This window comes from Zonotrichia albicollis, chromosome 27 (assembly GCF_047830755.1).
Source record: "Zonotrichia albicollis isolate bZonAlb1 chromosome 27, bZonAlb1.hap1, whole genome shotgun sequence".
Taxonomy (NCBI): domain Eukaryota; kingdom Metazoa; phylum Chordata; class Aves; order Passeriformes; family Passerellidae; genus Zonotrichia; species Zonotrichia albicollis.
Window position 1 is genome coordinate 1,228,616 of NC_133845.1, and position 14,258 is coordinate 1,242,873.

General features: G+C 47.5%; 1 protein-coding gene across 4 annotated transcripts in view; it reads left to right on the plus strand.

The window, feature by feature from the left end:
• The first annotated feature begins 463 nt into the window (after nucleotides 1-463).
• DRD2 (dopamine receptor D2) overlaps nucleotides 464-14,258 on the plus strand; it is a 28,582-nt gene continuing 14,787 nt past the window's right edge. For 2 of the 4 annotated variants that reach the window (XM_074559515.1, XM_074559516.1), the window contains exon 1: nucleotides 464-1,298. The gene's annotated coding sequence lies outside the window, so the exon portion shown is untranslated. The remainder of the gene's footprint in view (nucleotides 1,299-14,258) is intronic. The other 2 variants (XM_074559517.1, XM_074559519.1) reach the window with 1 other exon arrangement.

The following is a 14,258-nucleotide window of genomic DNA, read 5'->3' on the forward strand; positions in this document are numbered from 1 at the left end:
CTGGGCGAGCATCCCTGGCTTTCCCTGCCATCTCTGACCCAGCATCCCTGACCGAGCATCCCTGAGTGAACATCGAACACCCCTGACCGAGCATCCCTGACTGAGCATCCCTGGCCGAGCATCCCTGAGAGAGCAGAGAATCCCTGGCAGAGCTTTCCCAGCCGAGCATCTCTGAAGGAACATCCTGGGCCGAGAATCCTTGTCCTAACATCCCGGATCGAGCATCCCTGGCAGAGAATCCCTGGTGGAGCATCCCTGACCGAGCATTTCTGACCCAGCATCCCTGGCAGAACATCCCTGACCGAGCATCCCCGGCCAAACATCCCTGGCGGAGCATCCCTGACCGAACAGAGCATCCCTGGGCGAGCATCCCTGGCTTTCCCTGCCATCTCTGACCCAGCATCCCTGAGTGAGCACTCCCGGCTCTCACCCGGGAGCTCAGCGCGGGGCAGGGCAGCGCTCAGGGAAGGGCCGCTCCCCCCGAGGGGTTCCTGGGGGTGGGACCCCACCTCGCTCCTCTCTCCGGGGCTGCGCTGGGGGCGGCCGAGCCCCTCCAGCCCCCCCGGGCCGGCCCCGCGCTCCCCCCGGCGCTGTCCCGGTGCCGGGGCCGCATCCCCGGGGCTGGAGCCGCCCATCCCCATCGGCCGGGCTGAGTCCGTGGGATTCGGGGGAGGAAACTTCGCCCCCTCCCCTCCCCTCCCTCCCCTCCCTCCCCGCGGCAGCGGCAGCGGCAGCGGCGGGCGAGGCAGAGCGGGAGCGCTGCGGGAATTCGCATCCCGCGGCCGGAGAAGGGAGCCCGAGTGGAAACAGGTTGTTGGCATCTGCCCGTGGGAGGAAGGGGCGGCTCTGCCCGGCCGCTAGCCGAGCCTGGGCTCCGGGAGATGGAGCCGGAGCTGCTGCCTCGCCCGCCGGCCGTGTGCTGAAGGGGATGGACAGCGAATTGCAGCGGGGGAGCCCGGCCCCGGGGAGCTGAGGCTCTTCCCGAGGGGCTGAGGAGCTTCCCAGGGGGCTGAGGAGCTTCCCAGAGCGCTGAGACGCTTTCCGAGCTCCCCAAGTTCCAGCAGTGCCCAGCCCGGGGTGCCCACGGCGAGTCCCACCCGCCCCGCTCCCCGGGGTCAGGCAGGTGATTGCCTTTCTTTCTGCTCCTCTGCTTTTTCTGCGTGAATGCTGGACAGCGAGAAGTCTGCCTGAAAGCCTGGGAGAGCTTGGGAAAAGCCACGGTGGAGAGTTGTGGTGGTTTGGATTTATTTGGCACAAAGTACTCGCGCCTCTGCTCGAGGGATTCGTATGGCTTGAAGGTAAGGGATTGGTGTTGTGCTTTTCTTCCAGAAATAGGGATGTGGTGAATATCCTGGTGAGGGAACACAGACAGCAGTGGCTGCTGTGATCACCACTGCCTAGAGATGTAAATAAAGACAGGAGAAAAGGGAAAATATTTGTCATTACACCAAAAGGATCCATTAAGCAGTGCCTTTCCGCGAGACAAGAGGCGAAAGCGGCTTTTCAAACTGAAATTCAGGCTGTCTCATTTCTCCATCTAAACCTCTCACTGCAAAGCAACAAACAATTGTTATTGTATGCTAAAGAGGCATTTGGAGTTGCTGAGAAGCTCGGCTCGTTTTTAGAAGTTTGATGTTTAACGCTGCTCTCAGGCAGACACAATGGAGAGAGTGACAGGGAGGAGTGGAGGAGGAGGATGTGTGCAGAGGATATAATGTGGGTACACTCCAGCTCCCCAAGGAACAAGAGTGTTCAGTCTAATGATTTGAGGGAAAACACTCTTTTCTCCTCTTACCACACTCATTCTTTTACATCTGGTGAGGCAAAGCTGGCATCCTGTCAGACTTCGTGCTCAGCACCAGTCCTGATGCAGAACAATCCTCCCCAGTGGAGAACAGGGGATCTGTCACCCTTTCCTGAAGAACCCCTGGAAGGAAACCTCCCAGAAATTCTTCTCTGAATGCTGCAGGCAGATTTTGTGTTTACAATCACCTTTGTCTCGACCTTAATTCATTTTGCCATTCCCCCCAGTTCTAAGCTCCATCCAGCCTTTTGAAACCAGTGCAAAGTGTGGCTTTGGGGCAGGGAACCAAACCCCAGGCTGGCGCTGGGTCCTGCTCAGCCCCGGGGTATTTTTGGTCCAAGCTGTTGTCTGTGGGTTGTTTCTACCCCAGATCACACTTCCCCACTCTGCACTTCTCAAGTCTCTCTCCCATGCCGGCTTTGCCACATGCCAGGCGTGGAGCTGCACAGCTCCCAGCATGTGTGTGGAGCATGAATCACTGCTGCTCGAGTTGTTGGAGCTCCGAGTTGGAAAGGAAAACAGCCTGGTTTGTTTTATAAATACCCAGGTTACAGCAGGGCTGGTCAGATAGGTTACACATGCTGAACAGCGTGGGCTGGGTCTCCTACGTGCTCAGGCTTTCCTGGCATTATTGTTCTTTACGCACACAGTGGTATTAAAAACTCAAAGCCCTGTTTTTTTATCTCTTTTGAAGTAATTGCTTGTAGTAATCTAGAAAAAACTCTTGGCAATATTTCTGACTCCATCAAGTAAAGACTGCTGTAGCTCTTGTTATCCCCCCTTAACTTCTATTCCATGCTGCAGAAATTCTGTTACGTTCAGGGCTCCCTTCCTTACTTCTGAACAGAGTTTGTAAAAGAGTTTCCTACTGATATATGAACCCCTGTGTAAAATCTGCTGTGCTTTCCACATTTCCACCTAACTTCCATGTGCACACACACACACTGTGTGTGGAGAACAGCTTCCCTGCCACACTGGAGAAGAAAATGTGCAAGCTGTAGGCTTTAGAGAGCAGCCTGTGACCCCACAAAAGCAGGGGGGCAGTCAGTGTGGGTGTGTTTGAGAGCTCCTTCCCTGTGAGATTCTGCCCCTGTGTCACTGCCACCCTGCAGGAAAGGCTTGGCCAGGATTTGGGTGGGATCTGTGCCCCCACAGTGTCCCCTGTGCCCATCCTGACACTGCTCCCCACCCAAATCACCCTGAGCTGAGGGGGATCCCCCCCTGAGCCTGCCTGGCCATGGGGATTGGGTGATTTGTGCCCACAGAGGGGCCAGCTCTGTGCCCCTGTGCCAGGCAGGAGGACACAGGGTGCCCTTGGTGTGCTCAGGAGCCACACACCTGCCTGGCAGGGACACAGCTGTGCCCTCCTGGCACCTCATGGATGGGGCTGGCATTGTCCCCTGGATGTCCCCTGTCCGTGGATGTACCTGGCTGCTCAGGCATGGCCACACTTCACATTCACAGGGGGATAAATAAACCCACAGAGCCACCTGAGAAAAGGTAATCACGGAGTCACCTGAATAAAACCCTCTGCTGGGCATCCTCCTGCTTTTGGAGCGCCTTTCCTTTATCCCAAATCTCTCTGTAGCCTCGGCTGTTCTGGTGTGCCAGGGTCTGCAGGCACTCAGGGGCTGATAAATGTGCACAAAAATACAAATATTGGATCCTGCTCACTGCTCCAGGCTGCAGGGAGCAGGCAGGATTCACAGCAGAGAGCTCCCAGCACCTCATGCATGTGCCTGGCATTGTCCCCTGCCCTGCCCAGGCTGCTCCAGGCTGTAGGCACCAGGCAGGGTTCACAGCAGGGACAAACCTGCTGGGAGATGCAGCTGCAGCAGCAGGAAAAGCTCACAGAGCAGCTCAGAGCAGGCAGGGCTGTGTCAGAGCTGCTCCCCCTCTGTGGCACAGGCCTGGCACAGAAAGGGCCATTCCCTGGGTGTTCTCCTCCTCAAACCAAACCCAGTCTTTGCTCCAAACCAGCAAATCCCCACCCTCCCTGCTCTGGGTGCTTCAGCTCTGGAGCTGCAGGTGAAGCTGATGGAACCAGGCATGTCCTGAGCTGGAGGGACCCACGAGGTTCATTCTGTGACAATCACCAGACACAAATTCCCTAAAACAGCAGCCAAAAAAAACCCAAATCCTTTGAAAAAACATTTCTCTTCAAGTTTTTGTAGCTCTCCAGTTATGAAGAGGATGGGTTTGGCTCACACCCCTCACAATCCTTTCAGGATAACTCGTTTTCAATTTCACCCTCTGTGCACAAATTCCCTGTGAGCACAGAGGAAATCTGGCACTGAGCTTTGGATTTCCCTCGTGCCCAGAGCTGACATTCCCTGCCAGGAGGGGCAGGACACTGAACACTGAGCTGGGAACCCTGGCACTGATGCAGAACCTTCCCGAGGGCTGGGGACCCTGGGGAATTGCAGTTCCAGGGGAAAGGAGCCCACAGATTGTTAATGAATGCACAGCAAACAGTTGGGTGATGGGGGAGTGTTTGCAGAAACATCACAAACATTTCTCCATTCTCACACTCCTGCCCAGGCAAACGCAGAATTGGATAAATAAAATGATCCCAGACTGGTGGGATAAAATACCCCAGACTCGGCCTCCCTGGGGTATTTTTCTAAGAGAAAATTCAGTGGGCTGAAGGTTAAAATGTATTGAGGCTAGGAATATAGGTTTGGAAAGCTTTGTCTGGGATCAAACTTTGCTGTTTTTCACAAATAAAAACTTCCAGCAGCTCCTGAGGGGCAGGGACCCAGAGCAGTGAGAGCCAGGCTGCTGCCAGCGAGATCCTTTGGGGAAGGGGGAGGCAATTGTTTAAGTCCTGTCAGATGCATCATCCCCTGTGCTGTTACAAAACCAACCTATATTCAATCTGGAGTGATTGCTAATAACCATTAACTCCTCTCCCAATTGTTCTGCTTCAATCATGTTTTCTCTCGCTGTCCTTCACCTGGGTATTTTTAGCATTGTAATTTTTTTTAATTTTTTTTTTTTTTCTGGAGATGTGACTGTGTGTTCAGTTGCTGCTTCTCTGTACATCCCTCCCAATTATCCCGGTGGGTATTTTTCTCTCAACCCCCCAGAATGGGTTTATTTCTGGTTTACTCTTCCCTGTTGGTTTCCATGTGGTTATGTGGGAGGCTGCACTTTCTTTATCAAAGCAGAGAGCCATGATTAGTCCATTCAGAAAATGTAAATGCAGCTTTATGTGTTCTGGAGCGCTGGGGAGAGGGAGAGGCTGCAAGGAGCAATAAAAGCTGCGATAACAGAGCCCTGCAGGGAGCTCAGGCATGGCCACACTTCACAGGGGCATAAATAAACCCACCGAGCCGCCTGGGGAAAGGTAATCACGGAGTCACCTGAATAAAACCCTGAATAAATCCCAAATCTCTCTGTGGCCTCGGCTGTGCCAGGGTCTGCAGGCACTCAGGGGCTGATAAATGCACACAGAAATACAAATATTGGATCCTGCTTGCTGCTCCAGGCAAGGTTCACATCAGGGACACGGCTCTGCCCTCCTGGCACCTCATGGATGTGCCTGGCATTGTCCCTGGATGTCCCCTGTCCAGGGATGTGCCTGGCATTGTCCCCTGCCCTGCCCAGGCTGCTCAGGCATGGCCACACTTCACATTTCACACTTCACTCACAGGGGCATAAATAAACCCACTGAGCTGCCTGGGGAAAGGCAATCACGGAGTCACCTGAATAAAACCCTCTGCTGGGCATCCTCCTGCTTTTGGATTCCTTTAATTTAACTGAAATTTCTCTGTAGCCTCGGCTGTGCCAGGCAGGGTCTGCAGGCACTCGGGGTCTGATAAATGCACACAAAAACACAAATATTGGATCCGGCTCGCTGCCCCAAGTGCTGGGGCTGGGGATGGATCAGCAAAATCAGCGCCATTGAGAGCGCTCTGTGCAATCTGCAGCTCCAGGGAGAGAAATGAACCCTCGAGCAGCAGCTCAGGTTGTTCAATCAGCTCCCCTGAATGCTGCAGCTGACACACTCCAGCAGAGAACTTCGAGCTATTACCTAAAATCTGGCACCTTGCAAATTACTCGCCTAAACCCCCTCCTATTTTGACATCTCAGGCAATGTGGAGCTCCAGCAAATTAAGATTCTCCTCAACAAGCACTCTCTGACCCCCAGCCCCTTTGTATCTGCTTGTTTCAAGCTTCTGCATGTTTGTGTGACAGCTGAGAAAAATGTGATTATCTCTGGGATTACTGGAGTCTGGAATGAGGCGTCCAACACTGGATCTGTTTCCTCCTTTTGGTGCCAGCCTTGTCTCCATCCCTGGAAGCCACCCCAGAGAGGGGCCAGGACTCCTCCAGCCTCCCTGAGGCGTCCCCACACAGAGCTGGGAGGTGAATCTCAGTCACCCGGCTTTGAAAAGCCACAATTATAAAGAGCTTGCTAATTCAAAAAGCCCTTAAAAATAGAAACACCCCCCCACATTCACATCCATATTGTTGAACAGGAAGAATCACTCATGTCCCAGTACATGAATCATTCATCATCCCCATGAGGTTATGGATGCTCTAAAAATGTGTTTGTGAGTACTAAAATGGGGATTATAATAAATACTACAGGAATACATCAGCCCACCATGTCCAGGCATGTGTAAAGCTCCTTATTTGCACTTTGATGGCAAAACTGCAAGAATTAGGGGGAGTCTAATGAGGGAGTCAAAAAGTCAACCCCAGAATTTCCATGTGAGTGGAGTCCCACACATTGGTTTGTTTTTATTTGTAAAGCAGGCTGTGATCCATGCCCGGGGCCTGTGCTGTAAAACAGGAGCTAATTAAAGCAGGACAGTTATTATTATAAAGCACTGCCATTACTATTAATATTATTGTTATTATTATTATTTTGAAATGGCACATCAGGTACCAGTGAGATCCAGGCTGCTGCTTATCTTTCCTCTCGAGAAAACCAGACTGGAAGAGGAGCCTTTCCCTCAAATTCAGAAATAGGATGCAGAGCAGGATTTGATATTTCAGCACTGAGGGAACAGGTCAGGGATCCCTGGCTCTGGATTTATTTATTTCTTCACTGAAGTCAAGAGCTGAGGTGAATTCCAGTTCATTTGGTCACAGAGCTCCCACCCACAGGGATTTCCAGCCAGGAATTTCTGCAGGGCTCCCTCCTGTCCTTATAGGACACAAAATAATGATGTGGGCACTCAATGATGTAGACACTCACTTTTACCTTTTTCTAAGGTAAAAAAGAGAATTTTTAATTTCTGGCTCCAACATTTATAGATTTCCAAGAGTGACAGTGGATTGGAGGGTGACAGTGCCACCTCTCAAACCAACAGTCCATCAGATTTCTCTTCTTCCATAAAAGAATGCAAAACAATGAGTTATTTACACAAAGAATGTAAACATCAGAAGGCTTAGAAAAAGTTACCGTGCCCTGGTGTGGTGGTGTTTGAGGTTCCCCAGGACAAGATGAGAATCCTGACTCCATGTTTCAGAAGGCTGATTTATTATTTTATGATATATATTATATTTTTTAAAATGCTATACTATAACTATACTAAAGAAAGAGAAAGGAGACATCAGAAAGCTGGAAAGGAATGAAAAATAAAATCTTGTGACTGACCAGAGATTCTGACACGGCTGGACCATGATTGGTCATTAATTAAAAACAAATCACATAGAACCAATCAAAGTTGCGCCTGTTGGTGAGCAACCTCCAAACCACATTCCAAGCAATCAGATAATTATTGTTTACATTTCTGAGGCATATTGTTTATGTTTCTGAGGCCTCTCAGCTTCTCAGGAGAAAAATCCTGGTAAAAGGATTTTTATAAAATATCATGGTGACACCCTGGTCCCCAGCCACTGTCTCTGGAGCCCAGCCTGCATTTCTGTGAGATGTTCCACTAATGAAAGCAGAAATCCATGTGCAGGAACCCAATTCTGTGGGAGGATGTTTGTCTACATGTGATGTCTGGTGCTCTGCACTTGCCTTTGTCATCCTTTCCAAGCGTTATTTTTATTTATCTCAAGATTTATAATTTTTTTTATCTCTCTCGGTGTGAAGAAAGAATCAATTAGAAAACCACAAGCCTAACAGAAAATGACAAGGATGGATGATAACAATAACAACAACATGAATACCATCAATAATAAATAAAACAAAATAATAATAATAATAATAATAATAATAATAATAATAATAATAATAATAATAATAATAATAATAATAATAATAATAATAATAATAATGTCCAATTTCTTTGGGTCTACACTTTGCAATTTAATTTTTACCATTGAATTTCTAATTCAGGAGGCCTCACAATCACAACCATCAAATTTTAGCTTAAGAGGCATTGTTTGTAGAGAGAATAACACGTTAGAAAAAATAAATGAGAAAAAAATAACAGGCAGAGCAACTACTAAAGAGGGAGTTCAATAACTTGCATGTGTCCATCATGCTTGTAGTGTTCCCATAAAAATATTATATTTAATGGGTCAGGTGGGACAAGACAGTGACCATTACGAGTGGGTCTGATTCCTGGAAAAAACAAAGTCACAGGTGCCTGAGTGTGTAAAAGAGAATATTTATTTTAGGATGACCAAGAGCAATGTCTGCAGGAGGCTTTTCTTGGTTTCACCCTCAGCAAATTGGGCACCTGCCCTCAGATCTGATTTTAGTCCCTGCAGCCTGTGATTTTTATTGCTGATGAATTAAACAGTTCTGGGTTTAGTCCTGCCTGAATTTGCACAATAACTCGCACCCAGCACCTTAATTAAAAACATTACAGCTCCTTGTAATGCTTCATCTGAAAGGAAATCTGCTCCCTGCCAAGCAGGGGAAAATATTCATGGCTTTGTGGAGCCCTGCTAATGACTTTGTGCATTAAAGGGAAATGGAAATCATGTGCAATTCACTGTCCCAGGCACTGGATTTAGGAACTGGGTTCATAATGGATGGAGTGTGCACTTCCCAGCAGGCTGGAAACTTTGCTGACTGTGTAAAAGTCAAATAAAAATTCAGGAGAGCAGCAGCTGAGCATGTGCAGTGATCCCAGGGACACAGAAATTCCTGCAATCAGCCAAAAAACGCAGCACTGAAAGTTCACATTTTCCCCCTGCCTGGGGATTTGTCAGTGATGCTCCCAACGAGTTTTGTGGAATATGGGAAGAAAATATTTGTCTTTTCAAAGTGTTTTTTGGGGTATGATCAGCCCAAAACCATGAGGTGAGCAAGGGATGCTCTGTCAGGAGGTTGGAGACATCTGGAAAATCCAATCTGTTCTTGGTTGGCTCCACTGCAGCACCTCCAGGTGTTTGCCTGAATTTTAGTGAGGCTTTAATGGGAGAAGTTCAGTTTGGTGGCTCCTGCTGGTGGAAACAAAAGAAAACCTTAAAACACTTTTGTAACAGGCAAAAGGCAAAATAGCCATGACTTCACCTGGAAAATAGCCATGATTTCACCTTAAAATTGCCACAATTTCACCTTAAACTAGCCATGATTTCACCTTGAAAATAGTAATGATTTCACCTGGAAAGTAGCCATGATTTCACCTTGAAAATAGTAATGATTTAACCTGAAAGTAGCCACAATTTCACCTTAAAATAACCAGAATTTCACCTTTAAATAGTCATGATCTCACCTTGAAAATAGTAATGATTTCATCTGAAAATAGCCACCATTTTACCTTGAAAATAGTCACAATTTCACCTTAAATTAGCCATGATTTTACCGTGAAAGTAGCCATGATTTCACCTTGAAAATAGTAATGATTTCACCTTGAAAATAATCATGATTTAACCTGAAAATAACCACAATTTCACCTTAAAATAGTCATGATCTCACCTTGAAAATAGTAATGATTTCATCTGAAAATAGCCATGATTTTACCTTGAAAATAGTCACAATTTCACCTGGAAAACAGGTGGTACCACACCTGATGGAAGCAAAATCCTTCCACTACCAGAATTCACTAAATATGAGAGAATTTGAAATCGTGTGTGGGACCCCTCTGCTCTTGGGAAGTTTGATTGATCAGTAAAACAATTCCAAAGGCCAGGAAGGGAAAAATATTCCCCAAAAAGCACAGAAACACCTCAGGGTGCCCAGCTGAGCATCTTTCTTAGGCAAAATGAACACCCTCCCTGGGAGCGATGATTTTCCCAAAAATGTGAGTTTTGTGGCCAAACAGGGAGCAGCAAAGAAGAGAATCAATCCGTGGCTCTGTGGGTGGGACCAGCCGAGCAGAGGGGGGACACGATGATGCAGCAGCACCAGGGTGGGGACACAGAGCAGGGAGGGATGAAAAATTGCAGATGTCAGAGGGAATGAAGCTTTCTGTGCGTCTGGGGAAGGTCAGAGCAAGGAGGGCAGGCAAACACTGGTGCTGGAGAGGCCCCAGGGCAGAGCAGGAGCTCCCAGGAGAGCAGAACAGAACAGAACAGAACAGAACAGAACAGAACAGATGCTGCTTCCCAGAGCTGCTGATCCAGCACAATTCCTGCATGGCTCAGTGCCCGCAGCAGCTGGGAAAGGACAGATCCAGGAGGAGAGGTGGATTCTCCCTGTGAGAAACGCCAATCAGGTGGTTTAAAATGTTAAAGGTTTAATAGCAATAAAATAGTAATAGAATTAGAGTAATAAAATATAGTAATATAGTATAAAAATAGTAATATAATTAGAGTAATAATAATTTGTGGACAATTTGGATTAGGACAATATGAGACAATAAAAACAAAGAGTTACAGACAGTCCAGGTACCTCTTTCTGGGCCAAATAAGCTCGAAAAAGGCCCCACATGAACAGAGGATTAACCCTTAAAAGCAGCAGCCTGTTGCATATTCATCCAGCTCATCCATGCTGCATAAATTCCATTCAAACACAGGATTCTGGCTGGGCAGTGTCAGCTTCTGCCTCTGGATCCTGACTTCAGGACTGAGCAAGGCAGGAAGAAATTCATTTCTTCTGATAAGGGAGCAATAAATTCTTTTTCTCTGAAAGATTCAGGCGTCCTGTGGCTGCTCTCAGTGAGAGTACCTCATTCCTCTCTTTAAAAAAGTATCTTAGCATCGTTTCTATTTTAACATTATAGCCTAAAACTTATAACCTAATAATACCTAATAACCTTATAACCTTGTAACATTAACTTACAACCTAACCTTATAACCTAAAACTGTATTTACCCCACTACTTAAGAAAGTTAACACAGCATCACTTTCTAACACAGCACATATAATATTAATTTGAATATTATATATATACACACACATATAATATTCATTTAATATTTGCGAGAAGCCAATCAGAAAATACGCATTTTTCACATCCTCCTCTCCTTTTGACTGCAAAGACGGCAGAGGTGGATGCTGGAAGTCAGGATTTGAACAGCTGAGCTGCTGTAGCCCAGGGATGAAATGATTAAGGATCATTAGGATTTGAAATTTGAGGAGAAGTGGACGGGGGAATACTCAGAGCCTTCCCTGTGAGATGGGAGCTGGCTCTGCTCCTTGGCCACGAGGGACAGGCAATAATTAATTGTGTTTTCTCAGGGTTTTAAATGCAGGGAATGGCACTTGGAGCAAGGGCTGTGCTGATTGACACATCCCCATCAGAGCTGCTCCACGGGACTGGGGGCAAATCTTAGTCAGGGATGGTTTGGGGCAAACTCCCAGAAATCTGAGGAGAACAGGGAGGAGGGAAAGGGGAACCGAAGAGCTCTGGAACTCGCTGCTTTTGGCAAACATTTCTGCAAACAAGCTCAGGGGGAGGAGTGGCAATGCAAAGAGCAGATGTTCAACGAGTGCTCCCTGACATAAGTGGAGCGCAAATATTTGATGGCTTCAATCTGAATTATTATTATTTACCTTTAATAAAGTGTGGCTGAAGGACTTGAGAGCTCACAGTATCCCTGTGCCAGGTGCTGCATGAACAGGGGAAGCCTGGGAAGCAAAAAGGGTTTGTTCAGCCAAGGAATTAACACAACCTATTTCTGCAATTAAATTGTTTCACACTTCAAATGCCAAGTACCAAAATGTGAACATTAGACAGACAAAAACAAATAAAGAAAAAAAACCAATCCCTTATATATTTGCAATGTTTTATCCAGTATTTTGTTCAAATTTCAGCCACTTCTGTACATCTAAGGGGGGAGGGAAGTGAAGAGATTCAACTTTTCCAATTCCTCAAAATTAATACAATTGGATGTGATTAAGAGTTATTTGCAGACATTGGTGGATGATCTCAAACACAGCACATTCTAAAGGAACACAGATCCCCAGCATTCATGAAGCTGGGAATTTATTAGATTAGTCAGAGGCTCAGATCTCGTCAGAGAGATTTGGCATTAGGATACAGATAAAGGAATTATGAGCAGAAAAAAGAGCTTTTGTGGAGAACAGGATGTTGGGTCTATAGCAATGCAATGTTTAATAAGAACCAATATCTTCAGGCTGAAGAGCTGCCTCTGACAGGGACCATCCCTATGTGAGAGCACAGGGGAGGAATAAATCCTTCCCTTTAGCCACTGAAAATCGAGATGTGCTCAGTGTTTCTGGTTGTGTGTCCAAAGCTGAAAGCACAGAGTGAGAAATGGTTCTTAAAAGGCCTTTCCTGCCCATCCTCTCCACCCAGCTGAGAAGGGCTCAAGTGGGCTGTGTCTGGAGCAGCTCCAGCTTGAAAAATTCATCTGCCAAATGTTGCAGGGATCAAAGCTTGCCCTGCACCCACAGATTCTGAAAGAACAGCAGGAACCCAGGGCTCTGCCCAGCCTGGCAGGCAGGACCAAAGCTCTCCACAATTCCAGGTGGGCAGGGGCAGTGCTGGGCTTTCCTGGGAGCAGATTCTTGCTGGAGGGAGCTATTTATACCCCAAAGTGGTCCTAAAAGGATTATTCATGGCAAAAACCCCAAAGCAAACAACACAAACCAATCCAGTACGACCTCTCCTTGCTGAAGTTTAATATCTTGGAGTGAGAAAATGTTGAGATTGGAGGATTTATGATAAAACCATATTTGGTTGCAAATGAAAGATTAAGGCAAGGCAAGGCCTTAATCTGTAATTTTAAAGATTCCTTTGAAAGTGGAACCTGTGTTTTATTAGCAGAAGGACAGGTTAAGGGAAGGTACAGGAGCATTCCTCCCCCTCTAGGGAAGACATCCCTGAATTCTTCCAATCTGTGAGGGCTTGGTAAGAAACCTGGGAGGATGAGATTTTCAGAGGGCCTGGAAGCAGCAGGCAGTGAATCCCCAGAGAAATTCAGCCTCAGGACATCCTTGTGCAGGGCTCCAGCCTGATGTGTGCCTGGATTCCAGCTGGGAGGGCAGAGCACGGTTCTGGGGAAGGTTCTGCTCCATCGCAGGCATGAAGGACAAATGTTCTGGGATGAAACTTTCCTTCCTGTGGCACAAATTCAAACTCAGGCAAAAATTCCATAGGGAAAGAGGGATGCTTGAAGGAGCAGCACCACAAATGGAGAACTGGGAAATCTGCCTTGAAACCAGGGCTCAGCCTGGAAATTCTGGAGCCACCAAGCACTGGGATTGTCGTGCCACCCTCTCCAGAGGCAGAAAACCCTCGCTGCGCTCCAGAGGAGGCTCCTGAGGGTCTCTGCTGCCTGGGAGGGGGTGAATCACAGCATGGAGTTGGTGCAGGGAGCTCTGAGCAATGCGATTGTGATTATCAGCGCTGGGAACAGAGAACGCCGTGGCGGCATCAGCGAGAACAGCTCGGGTGGGTGACTCAGAGGCCGCGGTGGCAGCGGGGTGGTGTCACCCACAGGGCCCCCTCAGAGCCCTGGTGTCACCCACAGGGCCCTGGTGTCACACACAGAGGCCTCTCAGAGCCCTGGTGTCACCCACAGGGCCCTCTCAGAGCCCTGGTGTCACCCACAGGGCCCCCTCAGCACTCTGGTGTCACCCACAGAGCCCTGGTGTCACCCAAAGGGCCCCTCAGAGCCCTGGGGTCACCCACAGGGCCCTGGTGTCACCCACAGGGCCCCCTCAGAGCCCTGGTGTCACCCACAGGGCCCTCTCAGAGTTGTGCTGAGCACCAGGAAAGGCTGGGACCAGGTGCTCAGGGGGGCTGTGAGCACCTTCCAGCAAGAGCACACAGTTAGGGATTATTATGTGTGGTATTTTCTAGCAAAAGCACCCAATTAATTATTATCTGTGGTATTTTCGGGGTCCCTCGTGGCAGGAAGGAAATGATGACTCTGACTCCATTTATTTAGAATGATGAATCTTCCTCCATTTAGAAGGCTCATTTATTATGATATGATATGATATGATATGATATGATATGATATGATGTGATACAATATTGTATTGTATTACATTACATTGTATTATAGTATATTATGTTGTATTATATCACATTATATAACATTATATCATAAAATATATAATATTTTGTCATATATTATATCATATCATATTAAAGAATGCTATACTAAACTGTACTAAAGAATAG